Genomic DNA, 22269 nt, shown 5'->3' on the forward strand with positions numbered 1-22269 from the left:
CTTGAGTGAAATACCACCCTAACATGGTCATAGCATCTCGGATGGATGAAATCAATCCTCTTCATGTCAGCTGAGGATAGATTTCCCAAAGCTGAAATATCATTGAATAATGCTAAGGATCTCTCTCTATTCATTGAGTCTTGTCTGCCACAATTGAATGGAGGATATAAAATGATACTTGGATGGTCCATATTGCAGGGCTTTCTCCAATGAATGTATTTTAGATCTGTTTCTAGATAGGTCTTTGGGATTCTTTGATTTGTATCACTCAGCAGGAAATGTTCACTACAGACTGACTGATTTTCCACTGTGGGGTAGTTCTCAGGTTTCTCCATCGGAGATGTATTTTGGTGACCTAGTCGAGTTGTTAATTTGACTTTCTCCGGGCCTACCATTTTTTCAATAATCTGGACCCCCTTAAGATTTTGTTGTAGAGGGCCCTCTATTGGGCATGAGTTATTTCCCTTCTCGGCTTAGGATTTCCCTGAAGTTAAGATTTGCTCAGCTATAGCATGAATCAGAATTTCCAGGGCGGGATCCACAGCCATTTGGGCTTCAGGTTTAGTTGGTTCGAGAAGGCCACTCTCCAATGTATTTTCACTTTTTGTTAAATCCAGTACAGGAGTGGTCCCTTTCGGTAAAGCTGGTAATACTTGAGGATATGTTTGATTTACATGTCCTGATAGATCATGTTGTGATGGATCTATCATATTTACAGCCTGAGTGGGCATTGAAAGGGCACAGGTCCCAGTTATTGGAACATGAATTTCTGTATTAGGGGAAAGACGCAGAGGCAAGGTTGCTTGGTTTGTAATTAAGCATTTAGAAAACAATTTATAAACTCCACGATTCCCATTCCCGCTTTGGGGCTTTGCCTGAGCAGAATGCCCCATGGGTTTTTCCATGGACTTTATCTCACCTTTGTCTTTACGCTTCTGACCTTTTGTCTTTTTGTGAGACATTTCCGCAGACAGGGTATTGGTTGCAAGCACCCCTCCCCTTATATCATTCGTAGAGCTGTCTTCCGATTCAGAATCTAAGCCATGTCCAACAAAGACTAGTTGCTCACGTTCCACCCTAACAAAGTTTCACAATGATTTTTTTGGAAGTTTTCTTTATTTGTGTTACTTAATAGCACATTCAAATTTTTTTTTTTATTAGGTTTCCTTTTTTTTATAATTACTCCAGATTGTACAACCATGGGTGAAGGAATGGTTCCTGTTTTGGTTGAAAACTCGGCCGAGGAGGATAAGGCTGAGGTTTGCTTCAAATCAGTCCCCAGACTGCCAACACCCGTTGGCGCCAAAGAGTCTCGAGAATCAAGACCTGGAAGTGGGGATGTATGGCCTAAAACTGGAGGAGTATTTGTATGAGTAGAAGACAATTTTGCAATTGTTATTAGTCTTTCTAACAGTATCCTGATTTCCATAAAAAAGGTTGAATGTTTGTGTGCAATCTCTATGTTCATTTGGAAGACTATAATGGCAGGGTGAGCTAGGTTCATCCTCCAGGTGTTGATAGTGCAAGTAGGGAAAGATCCACTGGGAGAAAATTGGGATGTGTGTCCAGAAAGGTCACTTTTGATATAGGAGGTGGCTTTCTCCCCGTTTGGCTGGAGAATACACTCAAAATTACATTTTCTTCATTTTGTAAGTGTAAAGGGGCTGTGGGCGAGAGACTTGAGGAGTAGGGTAAATCCTCAGACTCCATAAGAAGTGAATCGCTCTGATCGGGAGGGGGGAAGAAACATATTCAATACCATATGCATCGTGTTTTTTACTGGGGTAAATACGAGGGGCGGGGATAGGATGTCATCATACATCCGCACCTCCTGTAACTTAGTGCTTCTCGTTGCCGGACCCGTTGTGTTGGGTTTAGAGTACACATACTCGACGCTAGCCCGTCTCCGTGACATGGTTGAGATGAGACAAAAACACTCAAATGATGAGATTGGCGAATTTTAAATTCAAACACACGTTTTCACACGGCTTCTAATATAAGTAACCACAAAGCATGGCAATGCTTCGAACCTCTTAATAAAAAAAAAAACATCCAAGTAAGAACAGCTTCTCATTTATACCACCGCAACTCAAGACCAAACATCCTAAGAACACCTTAGTATAGAAGGCGGCACAGTTCAACAGAGTTACAACAGGTAATTGAACACAAATCCGTTATTTCATTACAGGAAATTTACAATAAATGGACTAAGGTTGAAAACAATTTGACATGCTAAAGGCTTACTTCGTATCAGTATGCTTCCTCAATAGTCCTTTGCTTCCACGCATAATGAGGATTACAAAACTGAGATGTAATTTTGATTACGGTCCACCTCCCAATGGGCCCAGGGCTAACAGGAGTAACAGGACACTTAATGCAGCGCACTTCCTGCTAGGGCGCACAAAACAAGCAAAGCAGAGCTCACGACAAGACAGCTATCCAGGCACAGCAGTTCAAGAGGAGGAGAAAGATGGCGTAAACCGAGAGTGTGATGAGGAGAGAAGCTACCTTGCTCTTTCCGACCAAGGCCTGTGGAACCTCTGTGGAAGGAATCACAAGACCGCGAACAATAGCTCAAGTGTGTTGCAGCAGAAGTCAATGGTACACAGCGCCTGTCTACGCTGATAAGCAGGACAGAGGGACACGCCCATTACCGTGGTACTGGCCTTGACTCCCGATACGAAGAAAGCCAAGTTGTTCATCACAGCCGGTGTGTCAAGTGGAGAACTGATAAAGAAACCAAACTGTGTGGAACAAATGTAGCAAATGGCTGATTGCAGATTGTACAAAGAACTGTTGATGTAAAAGGGGAAAGCCAGGTGCAGGTGAGCCAGGCACCACGTGGGTGCTCACTCGAGAAACTCTGGGCGATTACCCAATTGTTGCAACTACTATTACCAGAAGGCCTTGGGAAAGGCGAGAAGAGGGTCAAAGTGGTCATACGGAGGTCTAGTAACCTCTATAAAGTCGAAAGTCTTTGACCGGCAGATAATCGTGAATAAGGGAAGTGAATCCCACTTCATAAGAAAGTAGAAGGAACTGTGAGATTGGCGAGAGTGAACCCGAAGGAGGGATGCCGATGAAAAAAGGCGCAGTCCAAAGTCCCAAAGAACAGTGTGTTGATAAGAGTGAATCTGGCAAAGGGTGATCCCCATTGAATTACAAGAATATAAGCAGAGGAGATTGTGTTGAAAGCCATAGTGAACCCGACTGAGGGAAGCAAACAGTTGAGAAGGATCTGCACTCAGAAGAGCGGGATATAAGGGTGAGAAACCCTCAACCCCAACAACACGTGAATGTAACCGAGAAATCATTTTTGAATACAAGCTAGAGTGAACCAGACGGAGGGAGGCAGATATTCGATAGAGTTCTGAGGCCCAGAAGAGAGGAACCAGAGGTGAAGAATCATCACCTCAAATATAATACAAAAGGAACTTTTGTTTGTTTGTATATTTTGAATCTATCAAGCCATCGGAAGCAGGAAAGCTAACCTCCGGAGGTCCTGATATTGCAAAAAACTGTTTGGGGAACTGAGCCTGGAAGAAGGGGAATCCCGGGGTGAAAAGTCATCACCCAACGTACATGCTGAGAGGAACTTTTGTTATTTTGAATGAATCAGGCCCTCGAAGGATAGAGACTTTTTACAGAGCAAGAGACTTGGCCATTGAAGATCCCGATAGCTGAGAACGTAACTGTCGTCTCATGCAGAGAAAGCACAAGCGGGTGCTGTGCTCCAGAGTCCCGCCTTTTCCTGTGTTCAAAACGTGGGGAAGGGAGACCACGACTACAGCATCCTGACATATTTGTGAACACTTTATTTCTTATGAGCCCTATCCAACACCCTTTTGTATTTAGCGTAATGATTGGCAATACATTTTTCTTACTATACGTCCTTTTATTTTGAAAAGATGCCACTAGGACTGCCTTATTTTGATTTGATGGTCATAGCTTGCTCCCATCTTAGAGTTAGGTTTAGATTAGGCCTTTTTCCACCCCAACTATACAGTTTAATAAACGCCCTTGAACTGTGATTGCTTGTGACTGTCTATTCTTGATACCATGCAATCTTTAGAGAATGGGGTCACCTTCCTCATCAAAGATTTGGCCCATAGTCGGCATAAATGTCCCCATAGGAAGTGGGGCATATTCAAGAAGAACTCCTGTGCCATCAGTGCCAGGCAAAGTAGAGGGAGCCAGGGCGAAGATCTCAGTGCCTAAGGGCGAAGCGTGTTGGTGCTGGGATGGATATTCAGCCAAAAGAACCGGGCTGAGCCTTTAAGCGTGCAGGCATGGTCCTTCGCAGGGTCCTTGTCGGTATGGTGGGCCAAATGGTGCAGCTGAAGCCTTGAGAATGAAGTCACACATCTGTAACCTATAGGCTTCCCATTCCTCCAGGGTGAAGGATTGGCTGGGAATCCATACCTGTGTAGCTGCTTCCAGGGGGTCCTTGGAACGATGATGACTCCTCTTCTAGGGGGAAGAAGAGTGGCAGCGAGAGGAACCACTCGGTGAACCGGACCTCTTAGAGTGCTTCTTATTATTATTAGTCAGGGACCTGTCTTCCGACCTCCGCTCCATTTTCTACCACGTCGATCTATATCTCCTTTCTTTGTCTTTGTCCTTATGTAAAAAGGTAAAGAGTTTTGCTGCCATTCCCGGAGAGAGACTTCTGTGCATAGATTGGCACGACCCACAGTCATGGGAGTCGTGTTCCTCCCCCAGACAGTACAGGCAAATCCAGTGGGGGTCAGAGACGGATATCGGTTCACTGCTTTTCATGCAGGATTTGAAGCCTGAATTTGAAGGATTAGGCGTTTTTCGCAAACAAAAATGAAGTAGCTGTGTTCCTGAAGCAAACAATGTGCAGAAAAAAGGAAATCGAGGTCACAGGCCTGAATACGTCATGTACGGCACAGGATTCTAAGGGGCGTCTGGAGAAGCCATGCTGCACCTCCTGGTGGCAGAAAGGTTTCCAAAGAAAAGATACAATTATGAGTAATCCGTGGGAAGAAGGAATCCATTAGAAATATATTGACATCTTACCAAATGATCATTAATAGATTGAGCGATATGCTATAATGACAGCAGAACATAAAACATGAATACTGCTCAAAATGCTTTGGCAGACAGAAATAAGATGCGGAGTTAGAATGTATTCTCCCATAATCAACACTTATGAGACCTTTTCAGAGTCTCGGTTACATAAGTGATCTTCCAGTCTCAAATTAAAAAAACAGAGGCAACCACAGATATTTAGTGATATGAGAGGTGAAGCTAATTTCGTCTTCAATCATAAATGTCATTATTTTCATAACAGATTGGGGCAATATTTTTAACAGCCAGAAATACATAGGCCCATAGAATGTATTTATTCACAACAAGGTAAACTAATAAAAAGGAGCCTAACTTTTGCACAGAAACAGGCAGGTGTACCTCCCAGACAGAAGAAAATAAGGGAGGGTCCTCTTCCAAGAATTTAGAGTTCTCTGACATTCAAAAAGACTAAGACACCAGTGAAGTCTCTTCTCTCCTCGTGTGTTAAGACATACACACTCCAAAATGTGTACTGTACACGGTAAGGGATAATTTTCAGTTTCTGTGCTAATCCCCTTTAACCTGAGAGACCCCCAGCACTTTCGCTTTGTAATTTTAAACTCCTGAGTGAGTGGAACTTTTTGCCACTCACCCCTTCTTTTTCTCTGACTGGGATTTTTATTCTCTACTGTTTTATCAAGTTTGGTAATCTCAATATGTGAATACATGCATTCAATTTTTACTTAGTGACACGCAGCACCCTCTGTGCAGTGTCACTGAGGAGTTCCTTGGACTTCTCCTTAATGTTTAAATACATTCTCTTGTGCGAACTGCAGTGCTCAAGACTAGTAAGATAATGTACATCTTATTTATCTGCGTTTTTGTGGGTCCAGCACACACCACCTTATGTGAGGTCCTGGGGGTTACATTGTACCTCCTTCTCCCACTCCTCATGTAACTGTTTGTTACACTGAATAACTTAAATGGCCCTTGGCAGTGGTTTCTTTTTACTACCTTGTGTGCAGGTTACTAGCAGGCGGATTTCTCAAGCTGCAGTACAGCACCCATGGGTGACCATTTTCCAGAAATGGCCACCGTCTTCTTCTTTCGCCATTTTTCATTTGTCACTTCCTTCTGGGCTTTCCTTCTATCCTTTAGAGTAGATTTGAGTCCTTTCTGAGTTTTGTCTTTGGCAGGTTTCAGCCCTGACCCCCCCCCCCCCCAGGCTTCAGTGTCCCTGGGAAGGCGGGAAATGAGGGAGAAGCCAGAAACTTCACTGTCCATTGTCTGTAGGTGGGCCTGACTGAAACCAGTTCTAACTGGGCGGCTGGCTGTCCTGGAGGACAGCCTTCCCCCAGGTGAGTGACTGATCGATGAGTGAATGGATGGTTTCCAGGATATAAGGCGAGGATTTTTTGACTACATAGAGTCTATCACTGGAACAAGGAATCCAACGCAGAAGATGAACAGAGATGCCAGCAGCCCCTTCCAGGACTGCAGAAGCACAGGTGAAGCCCTGTAGCTGTGCTGACCCCAATTCCAAATCGACAGGGAAGAGCCACCAAGAATGACTTCCTCCCTTAGGCTGGTGGGACCAACTAACCTCAAGGCCCTCTTCATTTTGGGCCATTCCCCGACGTCCTGTGACTTTCTCGGGCCGCAGAACACAAACACCAGGGGTACCTGGACCATAATCGAGTGCATCGTCTTATGAAGATAGAATTCGGTTGAAACTTTGCAGGCATCCATGTGGATCTCTAGAGGAAGGAATTCCTCACCAAAAGTCCCCTTACCAGAATTCAGGAACTAAGTAATCAAAGCAAATCCAATCAGCAATATTTGTTTCTTCTTGGCGCTGAGTAAAAAGGGGCCAAAACCACAAAGAGCCGCTGAAGTGAGCTGAATGCATTGCTCCTGACCCCTTTCTCCAGCGGGCTGCCGCAGTAGCCCGCCGAAGGTCCACCCCCTTAATCACCACGACCAAGGAGCAACGCTGCACCTAAAAGAAAAACAGCTACAATTTCTTCTTCATCTTTAAGGTACTGTGGGGCTTGGGGTGTAATAAGCTGGTGCCATTTGTGGTGCTTCCTAGTATGGGAAGTGCTGTTTTCTTCAAATCAGAGTTGACCTCAACTCCTCTGTGCAGGCTTTGCAGCCTGTGTGTGACCAGTAAGGCTCCCCTTGAGCCCCTGTGTCTTCTTCAAGAACTACTGACTGCTTAAGTAACTTTTCCTCTGAAGAGCTTCATCAGAACTCGAACTGTCCATTTGACTTTGGCTGTACTGGTTCCCGAAATGTCCATCTTCTGATCCTACTGGCTTTGGCAATGCTGGGTCTCCATAGGTTTTAATTGTGAACACTTTTATTGCTAGGAACCAAACTGCCTATATCCCTCTGGAAGAGTTGCTAGACCATTATTTCCCACCATACTGAATTTTGCAAAGGTGATTATTATCAGTGCTTTCCTGTCCTTAACTGACATCACTCTTGTGATGGATATGAAATGTATAACTAAAACTTCTTCACCTGCATTATTGTAACATGTATAACTTAATTCCATTTCTAATTCAATGTTACTGTTAGTTGCTGCATTCTTAGAATGGATTGTGCCCTGTGTATATATAAATACATCTATTTTAATATGCATAAGTGAGTGTTTCCTTGGATCTGTGTATGTGCTGATTTCATTGCACTGCTCTACAGCTCACATAACTCCCTCCTAAAATAAGCCTGGCTGCTCAGCCACTCTACCGACTTGTGTAGTACAGGTCTATATTATGAGTTGGGTGCCTAAAACCAAGACATACGTCTTATGAAGTCCCACACCAGTTGGCCTTTAGAAAAACGTACCTAACATGCAGATATTTAGACTAAATAACTTCAGGGTTTTTAGCTATTCCAGTATGTTATCAACCTAAAAAGCAAAAAGATGCAGGAGCACAAAGAACCCATTTTTTGTTTTGGTGTTTGTAGTTATTTCCCAATTGTGGTCAAAATCGGCACCTCAAAATGGCAATCACAAAAAAATGAGGTGCAATTTACCAGTGTTAGAAAATCTGTACAAGTTGATTCACAAAAAGGCCATTATACACACAAATGTGATGGTTTGACATGGTCTAAGGTGCAACTTGTTGGACATAACAAATAGTTTTTATAAGCTTTTCTCTCAATTTGAAATGTTTGGCCACCACACATTATTCTTACTCCCTACAGTTGCATAAACTTAATTACTTTCACATCCAAAATTCACACCTGGAGCTTAACAGACTCAAAGCCCCGAAATCTATTTTTACAAACATTTCCAAGACAACTTTGAATTTTTGTGAATGAAAGTAAAGCGCTAGTTTTGTGGGTTTTCACCTTTTCTCCATTCAGACACTCCCTTGACATACCCAACGTAGTCTTTTGTAGTATTTCACATCCACACTCTGGATGTTCTGATCTCCTCAGACCTCCCCCTTTCTATCCCACTCACCAATCCTCTCTCCTGGAGTGAGCATGTTCTCCTTTGCTCCCATCTCTCCCTCTCTACCCCTCAGACCAAGCCAACTCCAGCACTGCCACATAGCTTGTCGGTCATCCTACCCATGAAGCATGTGTCAGTTGAGGCTTTCGCCACCACTTTCTCTCCCCCTCCTCTGAATGACTCACATCCGGACATAGCCCTTTCCATGCTCCACTCTTCTACCTCTGATACTCTTGATGTTCTTGCCCCGGTCATGTGGATACGCTTGAAGCCCAAAGCCAAGTGCAACTCCTAGTATGACTCTGACCTTGTCACCCTTAAACGCAAGTGCAGGGTGGCTGAGAGAAAATGGCTAGCTTCTTGCACATCTTCTGACATACTGGCCTACCTACTCCAAAGGCAAAACTGGCTCTCTGTCTGCACTAAGAAGAAAGCCCACATTCAAGCCTGCGTCTCTGTGGCATCTAACAACTGGGCTGAGCTCTTCAAAATCTGCAAGGAGCTGCCCAATCCTGCTGCAGTCTCTACCTATCTTGTCCTGTACGAGGCCCTCTGCACAGCCCTGGTTTGTCATTTCATCTCTAAAACCCAGGACATCCTGTGCACCCTCTCGTCCTCATCTCCTCCTCCCTCTACTCTCTTCTCAACCTACACCCCCCCTGTGGCCACCTCTCCTCCCTCTTTCTCCTCCTTTCCACTGTTCTCCCATGATGAGGCTTCTAGACAAGTCTGATCTATGATAGTCTCGTCAAAACAGGTTCTTCCCTGTTCTTCTAAAACCATCAAGGACCACATTGACACCCTCGCTCCTGCTCTGGCTGACTTCGGTAACCACTCATTCACCGCTGGAGCCTTCCTTCCCCCCTGAAGCACTCTCCTGTGCACCCTCTTCTCAAGAAACCCTCAGCTGAACCCTCCTGCCCAATCTCCATCACTCCTTTCCTGGGCAAATTATTGTAAAAGCTTGCCATCTCCCAGCTTAATCTTCACACTGATTCTGTTGGTTGTCTCTATGACCCATCAGTCTGGCTTCAGAGCTGCCAGAAGCACAGAAACTGCTCTCCTCAAGATCCGTAAAGACCTTGTCTCTAACCTTGATTCTAATCTCCGCTCTGTCCTCATCTTACTCGATCTCTCTTCTGCCTTTGACACGGTCAACCATGCCATCCTGCTCAATCGTCTCTGTGATGACCTGGGTATCACCGCTCACGTCCTGGCCTGGCTGACCTCGTTCCTCCCTGATGGACACTTCGAGGTCCAACTTTGGTCCTTCCTTTCCTCCATCTCACTCTCTACCTGTGGTGTTCACCAGGGGTCTAACCTCTGTGGCTGTTCAACCAATACCTGGCACCTCTCGCCCACTGCATTGCCGCTCTCTGCTCCAACTTTCTGTGCTATGCGGATGACACTCAGCTCATTTTCAGGCTCTCCTCTGCTGCCTCTTCTCCTTCTCTCATCTCTGACTGTTTGCTATACAGGAATGATGTGCCACCAACGATCTCTGTCTAAATGCCAGTAAGACGGAGATTCTCCTCATCGGCACACCTGCACCCTCCTTTCCTGTCACACTATGGCTGGCCTCCCTTGACCCTCTTCCTGCTCCCATCTGTGAGGCCGAGAACCCCGGGGTCATCTTCGACTCCACACTCTCCTTTTCTCCTCACATCTTTGAAGTCTCTAAGAAGTCAAACTGCCAATTGCACCTCCTCAGAGTTATTCTTCCTTTCCTCTTCTTTCCCCAGAAGCTCACTGTCTCTAGAGCTCTGGTTCTCTGTAAACTGTATTACTGCAACAGCCTTTTTCTAAATCTGCCTGCTTCTACTCTCTGCCCTCTGCAACTCAGCCAGAACAGGACTGCGAGACTTGTCCTTGGCCTCAGGCCCAGGGATCGTACCTCTACAGCACTGAAATCTCTTCATTGGCTCCCAGTGGCTGCAATGATTAAGTTCAAGAACCTCTGCATTGTCCACAAGGCATTCTGGGGCCTGGGTCCTTAATACCTCCAACTCTCTGTCTACTCCCTCATGGTCAGTCACCTCTCCAAGCAATGCATTGGTGGTAGACCTCTTTCTTCTGCTGGGACCTCCCTCTGGAACAGCCCCACTGCCTATCTGAAACTCGAGAACCATCTCCGGTTTCGGAAGTACCTCAAGACCCTCCTCTTTGCTTCTGCCTTCTCTCTTCCTCCCCCCTGCTGATTTCCTGGCTGATACTGCACTGGTCACCTGGCTACCCTCTGATTTCGGGCCCAGGTCCCTACCCGTCCAGTTGCACACCTGCACTGCCTCCCTGTAACCCTTGCACTTGGGTCTGTGTATGTAACCCTACAGTCCTCCTACCTGCACTTTTGGACACCTGCTGTCTGCACTTACCCTTGCACCGGACACCTGCTGGCTACACTTGTTATTTATTTTGATCCCGTGTATAGCACTGCCCCCCTCCCCCCACCCTGGCACTTGTGCAATCTCAATGTCACTTGGCCTAGTAAGATTGTTGTCTCTGTCCTCCCTCTGTTCCCCCTTCCTTGCCTGGGCGCACCTTGAAACACTTTTGTATAGGCGCATTACAAATATCATATCATATCATATCCTCCTGTGCAAGTTGCAATTGTAGTGCCATCCCACAGGCCAAATGTTGATAATCATTTAATGACTCACTTGACTTTTGTAAATACGGAAAACTTACTTCTTTGAGAATCAACCCTGTGACGAAGTTGGCTCCTGACATGGTGAAATATGCGTATCTGAACCTCCAGAAACCCATAATGTGCGGTCTGGATTACCTTGCATATGTGTACATAGGACTCAATACCCATTTAGAGAGTAGAATTGGGATGATGGTGGCCTGTATGTTCAAAAGTTTGTTATGTAAAATGGCAGGTATCGTTCCCTCTAAGACATGGCTGCAGTGAATCTGCGCAAACCGCAAGACTAGGGTTGACAACAAAATGGCCGACACTGGTATGTGTTCTTGAGTAGAACCTGTGTGGACACGCAGAGGTTGCGCTGCCAAAGTTCTGGCCAAAAGACACAAAGTTCAGAGAGGGATAATCCTATGGCAACTCAAGAGGCAGCTAGAAAAGAGGGGCAAAAGGGTATTAGAATTCAGAGACTGGCAGTTGGCATTTCTTGTCTCAGAGAGATGCATGTTGGTAATTAGAGAAGAAAATGGAAGTGAACAATGACACAGGTGGTACAATACATGCAAAAGTGAACACTTTCCAGGGGAGAAGCAGAGAAGCCAAGTGGAACTCTGGACCCCTGAGTTGTTGAACAGGTGAAGAGAGTGCTTGTCAGAGGGGGCTGCCAAGATGCAGCACAGAACATTTGACCCAAGAGGTGCTGAACAGGCAAAAAAAAAAAAAAAAAAACACTTGTTACATGGGTAACTGAAGCGGCAAACCAATCACTTCAAATAGGAGGTGGAGAAAGCAGAGCTGAACACAGTTTTAATACGACTCGTTATCAGTTCAGTGTTCATCTTGCACACGTTGTAATTTTGCTCTTAAAAACTGCTTTTAAGAATTTGTTTTTATATTACAGAGTTCTTAATTTTATTTTACAAATAACCTGCTAATTAACTCTTAAGACATCTAGAACTGTTTTATTTCTGTTGTTGTTTTGGTTCTCTATGCTAAAACCCACTTTTCAGGTGATTAATGCCTGCCTAAACGGTAGTACCCAAACTGATAGTGTCCAAACTATTGTATGGTAAATCTGGCCAAATTTGGCCAGTACCATTTGATCGTTTGGAAACAATCAGTTTAGATAATCACTATCAAACATGGGGAGCGGGTGTTGCGGGGGGTGTCTCTCTGCTCCCCATGTTTGGTAGTGATGGCCTTTGGGGTTAGCCGGGGTGACCCCCGCTTCCGGAGGTTTGGAGGCGGGGACAGGGAAAGAAAAAAAAGACAAAAAGGAAAGAGCGGATCCTGCAGCGTTGGATGCAACACGTGTAGGACGGATGGAACCAACGCTGCAGGGTCAGAAGATAGCGGACACAAAAAAGTAAGTTGGGGTGGGTGGGGGAGTGTATGGGGTAGTGTATGGGGGTTTACAGGGTTGGTTTCGGTTTGGCCAGTTTTGGACATGGCAAAATTGTCTTCGCTGCTAAATGGACCATGGTCAATTCAGCCGCTAAGACAATTTTACCACGCCTAATTGTATACAGCCGCCTAAAAAGTTAGCTGCTAGTTCCCATCAGCACTGTAGTTTCGGGGGATACATGTTTGCAAACCAGGTGTGTGAGCGTTAAGCAGGTCTGCAATGGTCCGTGCTGCGTCTTGCGGCGTCACTGAGGTTTTGCCAGAGGTGAGCTTCATACACTTAGATTGTATATATGATGGTTCAGACAAGGGAAACCACCCATAACACCAGGATTTGGATAGTGCTACTCAATACAAGATCCTTAGTTGAACACGCCTCCGAAGTCGCAGATTTTATTACCGAATTTGGATTCGTCATATATCTAACAGAAACAGGTCTCTCTACAGTAACGAACTGTAACGCTCCCCTGATTCCCGCAGAGGCGCCGGTCTTGACTGGGTGAATGCCGTATCTTCAAAGGTGATGTGTAACACACGGTTGGCTCTTTGGGCTGGACCTCTGTGCACTGTACGTCTGACTCGAAGAGTAAGATGTCTGCAGATAGAAAATATGGGATTAATAAACTGGGGTTATTGGGTGCCTCTCTCCTCTTCCCTTTCTCTTCTCCTGTAGAACCCCAAAGGTTAACACCCTCACCTTAGGTAAGTGAACGCCGAGCTCTCCATCTGCCTCGGGGCAGGGTGCCGTAACCAGTTTCTTCACTGGATAAGGGTGCAGGCCTCTTGACCTCAGAGGACTGCTGTCCGTCGTTAACTGCACGAACGGTACGTTCTGGGCACTTCAAATGTCTTAAAAGTCTTTTGTAATGATATCTCTTGTTTTGCAGGGTTCCGGCGATGGCGGATGGCGGGCTGATGAGAGTTGAGGATCGAACCCGCGTGAGGAATAGAAGCGCCTGGAAGCACGTAAGTAAGCGCTTGTAGCCTGCTTCACGATGTGCACTAACTGTCCCTTTTATCTTGCAGGTACAAGTTCAGAGCTTTAGAGAAGCTGAAGGGTGCTGGAATACCCACTGGATTCGGCGTGGGAAGGAGTAATGGCACGTGAGTAATCAAGTTGCCCAATGTCTTTAAACGCACCTTCTTTTGTCTTTCAGATGCGGGATGCAGCGCCGAAGGCCTCCGGAGCGTGCGAAGAGCTGGTAAGCTTTTGTCTTTCAGATGCCGGAATGCAGCGCGAGGCATTGGTGACAGCCGATGGACCAGGTAAGAGATGCGCTGCCACTGAAGACCGTAGTGCTAATCTGTTCTTTCTTTGTCTTTACAGGTGCTGCTGAAGACTGGATTCCAGGATGGTAAGCCTTTGTTCCCTTAGGCCCAGGATCAGAAGCAGAAGACACGATGAGCGTTCTGCTGCAGAGAATGCAGAATAACGCAAAGCAAGATTCATCCATCGGGTGTGGTTTAAATAGCCTCCTGTAGTGCTTAGGTGTCTCCTTCCACAGCCACGCCTAAGAAAAGAGTTCCTGCTTTCCAGAAGAGTTCCAGTGTTCTGAACCTAGGGAGTGGCTCCTGCCCCACCCAACAGGAAAAGTAGTCCCAAACAGAAGAGGATCAGGGGTTCAACTGGCAGGTAAGTAAGCAGCATGGTCTGCTGCAGGTAAGTCCACCCAAGCATTATGAGCCCGGCGCTTCCAGCGCTGGGACTGGGCATCTTTATGAGCCTGGTGCCACTGGCGCCAGGACAGGGTCCAAAAGGTCCCAATTGGGACTGGCTGGCACTCGGAACCGGGGTTATGGGTCTGCTTCCAAGGGAGTCGGGCAAGTCCTGATCTTTTGGAAGCAGAGATCATGACACGAACCACACTGCAATCTAAGCTACACCCAATGGTTACAGTATTTATAGAGACAACAGACTCCTCAGCAGGGGTGGGCGTGTTGCTATTATTCTCAAAGATATTCTTAAAGCCCACAGCTCAATTGGAAGACTGTAAATCTGTATTGTTAAAAATCGGCACCAACGATAATACTGCTAATAAAATTTTAAATGTATACTGTCCACTGTCTTGCACTGTGGCTTTTGAAGAACCAATACCTTTGCTTATTAATGATTCATTTAAACCAACATCACATACCTCATCCTGGGTGATGTTAACCTATTGGATAAGGATGATTCTGACAACAAGGTCTCTTCGTTGATGATAACACTGGACTCCTTTGGCTTTGCTCAAATCACAAGATTTGCTACCTGCCAAACAGGCCACATTCTTGATTGGGTTTTATCCCTTAATCTTATAGTTTACTCAACTATAATAGTGCTGTGTCCATGGTCTGACCAATGTTGTATCTTCTTTGACCTGGCCTCACCACAGCTTCATCAAAGACTTACCCCCTCACCCGCTTTGGCATACATGTCGAGGAACCTAAGTAGCATGTCTCGGTCCATTTTTCAGGCTTTTATTATACACCAGCTGAGTTCATGCACCTGGACTAATGATACTAATATATTAGTACAATACGTTTGCCCTTCTTCGCCTGAAAAAAAAGAAAATGGGAAGGTCATGTTGCATTTACCACAGAATTACATGATGCTAGGAAACAAAAGATCAAAGCTGTAAAACAAAGCTGTAGCCCTCCATTATAAAAAAAGCACTGCTCTCTAATAAGAAATCTTACTTTGAAAATAGAATCGCTAATGGCAAATACGACAAAAGAGAACACTTTAAAGTACTAAGCGAATTTGAAAGGGTAAAAAGAGGAAAACAACTTGACTCAAGCTAGCGACTCATGGTGCACAGAACTACAACTAGGTTTTTTAAAATAAAATAAAAAGCCACCAAACTATCATTAATAGGAAGAAGAACCTTATTTATGTGCAGCCGAACCCTATAAATACCTTTTTTAGTAGAAAAGACAACCCGTACGGTCCCCTTCCTTGATTTTATTGCTCCATTGGAGTACAATAAAAGGATGGTTTTAGAAGTTAAACCCACATCATGTGTCTCAGATATTTGCCCTTCAAGTCTCAATCAGGATTCTATTCACCTGCTTACTCTCATCTTGTTTAAAATCATTAGCTCGTCCTTTAGAACATCTGTTGTTTCCTCTAGCTTGAAAGATGTGTGGATAACACCTATTCTGAAGAAGCTTACTATAGATTCCGGGAATGTTGGTATAATAATCTAAGATCCTCAGGCATATAGGTAGGTTCCAGCAGTCACTTTATTAAAGATACTTAAGTTACATATAGACAGCACAGTAGAACACCACTGGCTCCCATCACCCAGGTAGGGGCTCTCCAACTGGCTGAGATTAGAACCTTTACTACAAGCATTCCCTCACTCACACCCTAACATTCTCTCTTACATCACCAAGCTTCTACATCCAACCCAATCACTATATAACACATCTCCCTTCCTTCCAGATATCATCACATCTTAACAAAGCACATCATAAAATCTCCTTTCTTCACACACCGCATACCCCCAACACGCACTTAGACTCACGGGATATCACATATCACCAACACACAATCGCACGGTGCGCCTTATTTTACGAGAGGTGCAACTCTGAAACAACAACAGGGAAGGCGCCCCCCTTTCTACTCGGGCTGACACCACGTAACAGCCACTCTCACATGGTGTAGGTAAACCCCATTTCTACTATGGCTGGTGTACACCACCCCAAACCCACACACATTTGGCATAGTGCACACACACACACACACACACACACACACACACCCCTATCTACTTTGGTTAGCACAGCAATGCACAGGCATACATCCCCCTCATCTACTCTGGTTGGCACAAACTCATGACACAACCACTCTCACAAGGAGGAAGGCATACATCCCCACCGCCCCATCTACTTTGGTTAATACAACAATTCACAACCAGTCACACTGTTTGGAAGGCATATTTCCCACCTATCTACACAACTTCTCTTCCCCATTCACCATGGCAGTAATAGGTATGGAAATACTCAACATTCAACAATCAAACATCCATGTTAAATACTCAGCTCTACTCAGCATGAAACTTAACAAAAACACATTTCTAAAAGTCCGCAATTGAATAACAACTCTACAGCTGCAATTCGTAAAAAATGTTATTTCTGGTATTTGCATCACATTGCCTTGCACATGTCCTTGCACTCCTTACCCTTACTACTTTAGACATCTCTTAGTACTAAAGTCCTAAAAGCCCTTGTTGTTCCCATGCCAGATAACACTCCAAATTTCTCAAGGAAGTAAAACTAAAGGCGAATCCTATTGCAGTTGGAAAGCATAATTACCATGCACTATAACCATAGCATGTCATAATGGTAATACTTATGCATCTTCACTCACTTCTAAGGATCTCAGCAGTGCACTCATGCAGTCACACACATCTCCTTTAACAGTAACCACACTAAATTATCACTAGTTACAAAATGCTAAAATACATACCATGAGTCACTATGATTGCTTCAAAAATATTTTATCCTGAAGAGTTGAAACATCGCAAATACTTAACTTTGGGCACATCACCATGATTACAGCTCATGTTACTCAGTAAAACGTTCTTCCTACCTGCGCTGCAGTTACCACACCGTAAAAGCACAATCAATCCAGCGCCGCTGTTGACTTACAATAAAATGCCAAAATGCAATGACAGTACAAAAGCCTTAATACACTGACAATTCACTTCCCCCTTTCATCGCGCATCACAACAATCTCTCATCCACCTCCATACGCTACCGGTATGGTTGCTTCTGCACAATGTCTTCTGTAAACCGACTTTTCAATGCTAGCGGTCGAGGAAATGCCTTCTTGCCCACCGCAGGGACTCCTCACGAGGAGCATCACAATATAGGTCCTTTAAGTTAGCCTTGATAACCTCTTTACACTATGTGTTGATCACCAGACCCCGGGCACAATGCAGCTACATCATCATTCAAGATCAGATGGCAGCCACATCAAAGCTCCCTGCTCCCAACAGCTTTCCTGACACAGGCGGAGCATCAGGTGGGACACAGCTGCTATTTGGAGCCCAACTTGATCACCGTTGCCACAGGTGCCCTCCTTTACTTCCATGTTCTCTTTGGGCAACCCTCTTCTTGGCAGCATATTTAGCGTTTTACTGGGTGCTGAACACAGTTTCTTAGCCCTGTTCTTTTACCGGAGCACTACAGGAGCACCACACACCTTCTTCTGCCCTGGATGACGCCTTTGCACCCTGGGACTTCTTCCAGGGTTATCATGCGCATATGGGCGGCAGCTACCCCTTTCCTTCACTCAGGATCACCAAAAATGACATACCGCCTCCGCTTTTCTCAGAACTGGGCATTCTAGGGGCACCCTTTTCTTCTGGATTTCACCTGGGCGCAGCACCAGCTTACTGCGCCTGCAGCCACCTGAACTTTCTTTGCCCTGTATTTACTTCTGCCCTGTACCTTCTGCAGAGGCCTGGGTCTTGCACTGGGGGCTTCTTTACCCCTGGGACTTTTCTGCAACTCCCCCTCTACTTTGCCTTGGGTGATGGGACTTACTTGTGGGGGCAGTGGTTCCTCTATCTTCTTTACTGCACTCCTGCAGCAGACTGGTCACCTAAACTTCTCTCTTTTGCCACGCAGGCAGGCCCGTTTCCTGTCTTCATGAAGACCAACTTGCCGCCAGTATAATAATGTAAGATCCTCAGGCATATAGGTAGGTTCCAGCAGTCACTTTAATAAAGATACTTAAATTACATATGATTAACAAGCATCAGAAACTTGCATTGCATCATTCACACCATAAAATTCTACCCTACATCACCAGGCTTCTACATCCATCGCAAGCACTATATAACAGTTGGTAATTACTGTCCCATTACCAATGTACCATTTTTATTGAAGATAATGGACAAGATTGCTTATTTACAACTTCAAGAACATGTCGAATGGCATGGCCTTTTAAGTTCACGTTAATCTGGATTCCTTCCTATCCATGGCACTGAGACAGGCCTGACTGGCTTACGTGCACACTTGGCAGAAATAGCAGAAAGTGGCAACACTTTCTCTTCTGGTTTTGCTAGATTTGTTGACTGCCTTTTACCTGATCAATCATAGCCTCCTATTATATAGGATGAGACACCTGGTTGGCTGCTCAGAAGCCACAGTACCTTTGCTTGCCTCATTTCTTGGCCATAGACCAGCACGGGTGGCTATTGCCAACTTTAAGGCCCCTCTTGGGCCCCACCCTGATGTGGGGTGCCACAGGGTGCCTGTCTTTCGCCTATTCTATAACATTTAAACCCATCCCCTGTTTGACATGCTTGATACAGCTGGTGTCGTCTACACCAAGTATGCAGATGACACCCAGTTTATCCTGGAAATTGATGGAGATTATGATACTGATCTTCTTTGCCTAAATAGCGTCTATGAAGTGATCCAGCACTGGATGACTCTTAACTCACTGGCGCTGAATATCGATAAGACAGAACTTATGATTGTATAATCGCTGTAAAGAATTTCAAAACTTGAAGCACAATATTATCATTGCCTTATATCTAACTGCCCTATTGCGGTCAGCCCCCATGTAAAACTCTTGGTGTCACACTAGACTCTGGCCGGACCATGAATCAACATATTTCACAAATAAAATCTGCATGTTCATACATTAATAAACTTGAGACAGAGTCAACTTTATTTGTCACTAGAACATCTTGCCTAATTAGCTGCATCACTTGTTAATTCAATGCCTGGATTATTGTAATGGCCCATTGACAGGCACTTCAAAGAAAAACCTTCATAGCCTTCAATTAGTACAAAACAATGAAGTCAGAACAATTTGCAATCTGTGCCCACGCAAACATGTCACTCAATCAAGAAGAGAATTACACTGGCTGCCCATTTGCTATCGCATTTCTCACAAAATCTTGACTTTGTCATAGAAATGCCTTACTAACCAAGCACCCAGCTACCTAGCTAATAGATTAAGAAAGAACACTCCTACTCACACTCTGAGGTCCAGCAAGCAATTTAAACTTTCTGTCCCCCGGCATAAGATGAGAGATTTTGGTGGCCGGTGTTTTTTCATCCAGGCCCGTTCCTTTCCAACTCCATACGTGTCTGCATCCGCATTGCAGGATTCAAAAAGGCTGTGAAGACATTCTTTTTTAATTCTAATGATTAGATTGGAATTGCTTTCGGTTTTCTCTCCTGGTCCTGACCCCTGGCATTGACCCGCTTTCTTGCAGCACACTGAGGCCTTCAGGCGTGTTGCACCTTATAAGAATTCAATAACATAACATATGAGACAGTAGGGAGCAGAGCAATTGCCACAGGATGTGTTGAGAAAATATCAGCACTTGCAACACAAGGCACAGGGGAGTCTGGCAGAACACTTACTATGTGAGGTAGTAATGAGTTGAAAGGAGCAAACACACTTGCCACATGAGCCACTGTGCATGTAGGAAGAGACCTTATGATCATAACTGCTGAGAATCTAAGAGGATCACTTACCACATGAATGGTTGACATGCAAGATGAACAGCCATGCAGAGAAGCTAAGAGGAGAACTTGGCAGTTAAGGTGCCAAACAAATAAGAGTGCACTTGACAAAGGAATTGTTCAAAAGTCAAAACAAGCACTAGCTTGAGGAAACATCAGTCTTGACCAGCACTTGCCATAAGAGATGCAAAGACACTAAGACATATCTTTGAAGTAAAAGGTATGTCTTTTACTCCTATTTGAAGTGATTGGTTTGCCTCTTCAGTGCCCCATGTAACAAGTGGTTGTTTTGCCTGTTCAGCACTTCTTGGACCCAATGATCTGCGCTGCAGCTTGGCAGCCCCCCTGAGAAGCGCTCTCTTGTTCAGCAACTCAGGGGTCCAGAGTTCCACTTGGCTTCTCTGCTTCTCCCCTGGAAAGTGTTCACTTTCGCATGTTTAGTACCACCTGTGTAAAAGGTATGCGCTTTAAAACACAATTTTCTTGATGTATAAGTAAGTGCCTTACAAATTCCCAAGAGTGTCAAGTTGGATTTCCCAAAACAACCCTGGTGGGAGCATCTTGGAAGGCCACCCTATTATGGTGAAAAGGGAAGACACAGAGGTTTGCCAAACCCAATCATGGTATCTATCAGAGCAGCAATGCTTACTCTCAGGAAGGGTGCGAGAGTAGTCTAGGGCTACAATGGGCCTCATTACAACTCAGGCGTTAAGGGTTAACGCCACCGTTAACCCTTAACGCCTGATTCTGATTTTAACGCCTGCTTTTAGCAGGCGTTAAAATCCATGGCGCTAACCTGCCATGGTGCTAATTACGCCGCCGTAATTTACGGCAGCGTAATTAGCGCCTTCCCCACTTCCATTATGCCCTATGGGGCAAAAATGGGAATGGGGAAGGGAAAATGGGAAATGGGGATTTACCGCCCCACTCACCTTGGAATGGGGCGGTAAATCCGCCATCCACCATGGTGTAAACAGAGTTTACACCATGGTGGTAAAGTTGGTGCACTTAGCACCAAGGTTGTAATGAGGCCCAATGAGTCTTTTTGCTGAAAGGTAAAAATCCTGCTTTCTGCCCATTTATCTGCACAATTGACACAGCGCTAATTGCGTCCCCAACCTCATTGCGTCTAATGGACCCAACGGGGAATGGGAAATGATCGCTACTTGGGATCCGGCGCAAATTGCGCCAGAACGAGTAGCGGTAATGCTATTTGCGCTGGCGGTATCTCAGTGCCATTACTGCCGGAATACCACCAGACTTGTGAAGAGGCCCAAAGTATTTTAACTGCACTTCACTGTAAGGTGATGTGTGTAATTGTAACAATACAAATATTCATAAAGAGAGACATATTACCTTAGTACCAACTGTTTTACGGACTAGTTAGTTTCCTGATAAGCAAAACAGGCAAGGGAAGTAGGGCAGAGGCTGTACTTACCTTCAGAAAATCAGGACAGGGTTCAAAACAAAGCAAAAAGAATGGGTGTCCCATAGAAGTCAATAAGAGGAACGCATAGAAAATCGTTCCTAACAAAGAGTACTTGGCTTAGGCAGTGGTGAAATACCCAAATGCTGAGAAAACTCATACAACTTTTCTGTATGGGCTGTTGAAGAGCAGGTAGCCAGACATCGGGTGGAAGATTCCCAAGACCCATTCATCTATGAGAAACATGGCGACATTGCGCAGCAACCTTTCCAGGAACTACCCAGCACCAAAGTTGAAGAGGTTTGTTCCTTTGGAAGTAATAAAAATAAGCACAGAACAATGTTTGTTGGCAACTAAAATGAATGGCAAGATTAACGGCAAGGACTGCAGCTCAGAAATTGCAAGAGTGGTTGAGACGAGGAATGGTGGACCTAAAAAAGGACTAAATACATCTAAAGAGACAACACAAAAACAAAAGCGCAGAGTAGATGGAAATAGCTATCCTTATGCAAAATATGAAATGGACTTGTTAGAATGCCAATTAACAGTGAAATAAGAATGTTAGCGTGAAACATTTTGGCCTACCATATCTCACCTAGAGGATCACTTGGTCTTCCCGGTGAGAAAGACAATCTGCTAAAATGATTTTTGTCATGACTAGATGGACTGAGAATGGTCCAAGTAATGCAAACTGTGCTCTTCAATATCCATCTCCTCCCTGGTCATAAATTTAGGCAAAATGTTAAACTGTTCTACGTACATTGACCAAAGTTAGTTTGTGGTCTTCTAGTTTGATTCTTATAGGGCGACCTTTTGCATTTTGTT

General features: G+C 44.9%; 1 protein-coding gene across 5 annotated transcripts in view; it reads right to left on the minus strand.

Moving 5' to 3' along the window:
• EML4 (EMAP like 4) overlaps positions 1-22269 on the minus strand; it is a 1387551-nt gene that overhangs the window by 136323 nt on the left and 1228959 nt on the right. The gene's annotated exons all lie outside the window — the stretch shown is intronic.

The sequence above is a fragment of the Ambystoma mexicanum genome, chromosome 4q (genome assembly GCF_040938575.1).
Source record: "Ambystoma mexicanum isolate Mex_15411 chromosome 4q, UKY_AmexF1_1, whole genome shotgun sequence".
NCBI lineage: Eukaryota > Metazoa > Chordata > Amphibia > Caudata > Ambystomatidae > Ambystoma > Ambystoma mexicanum.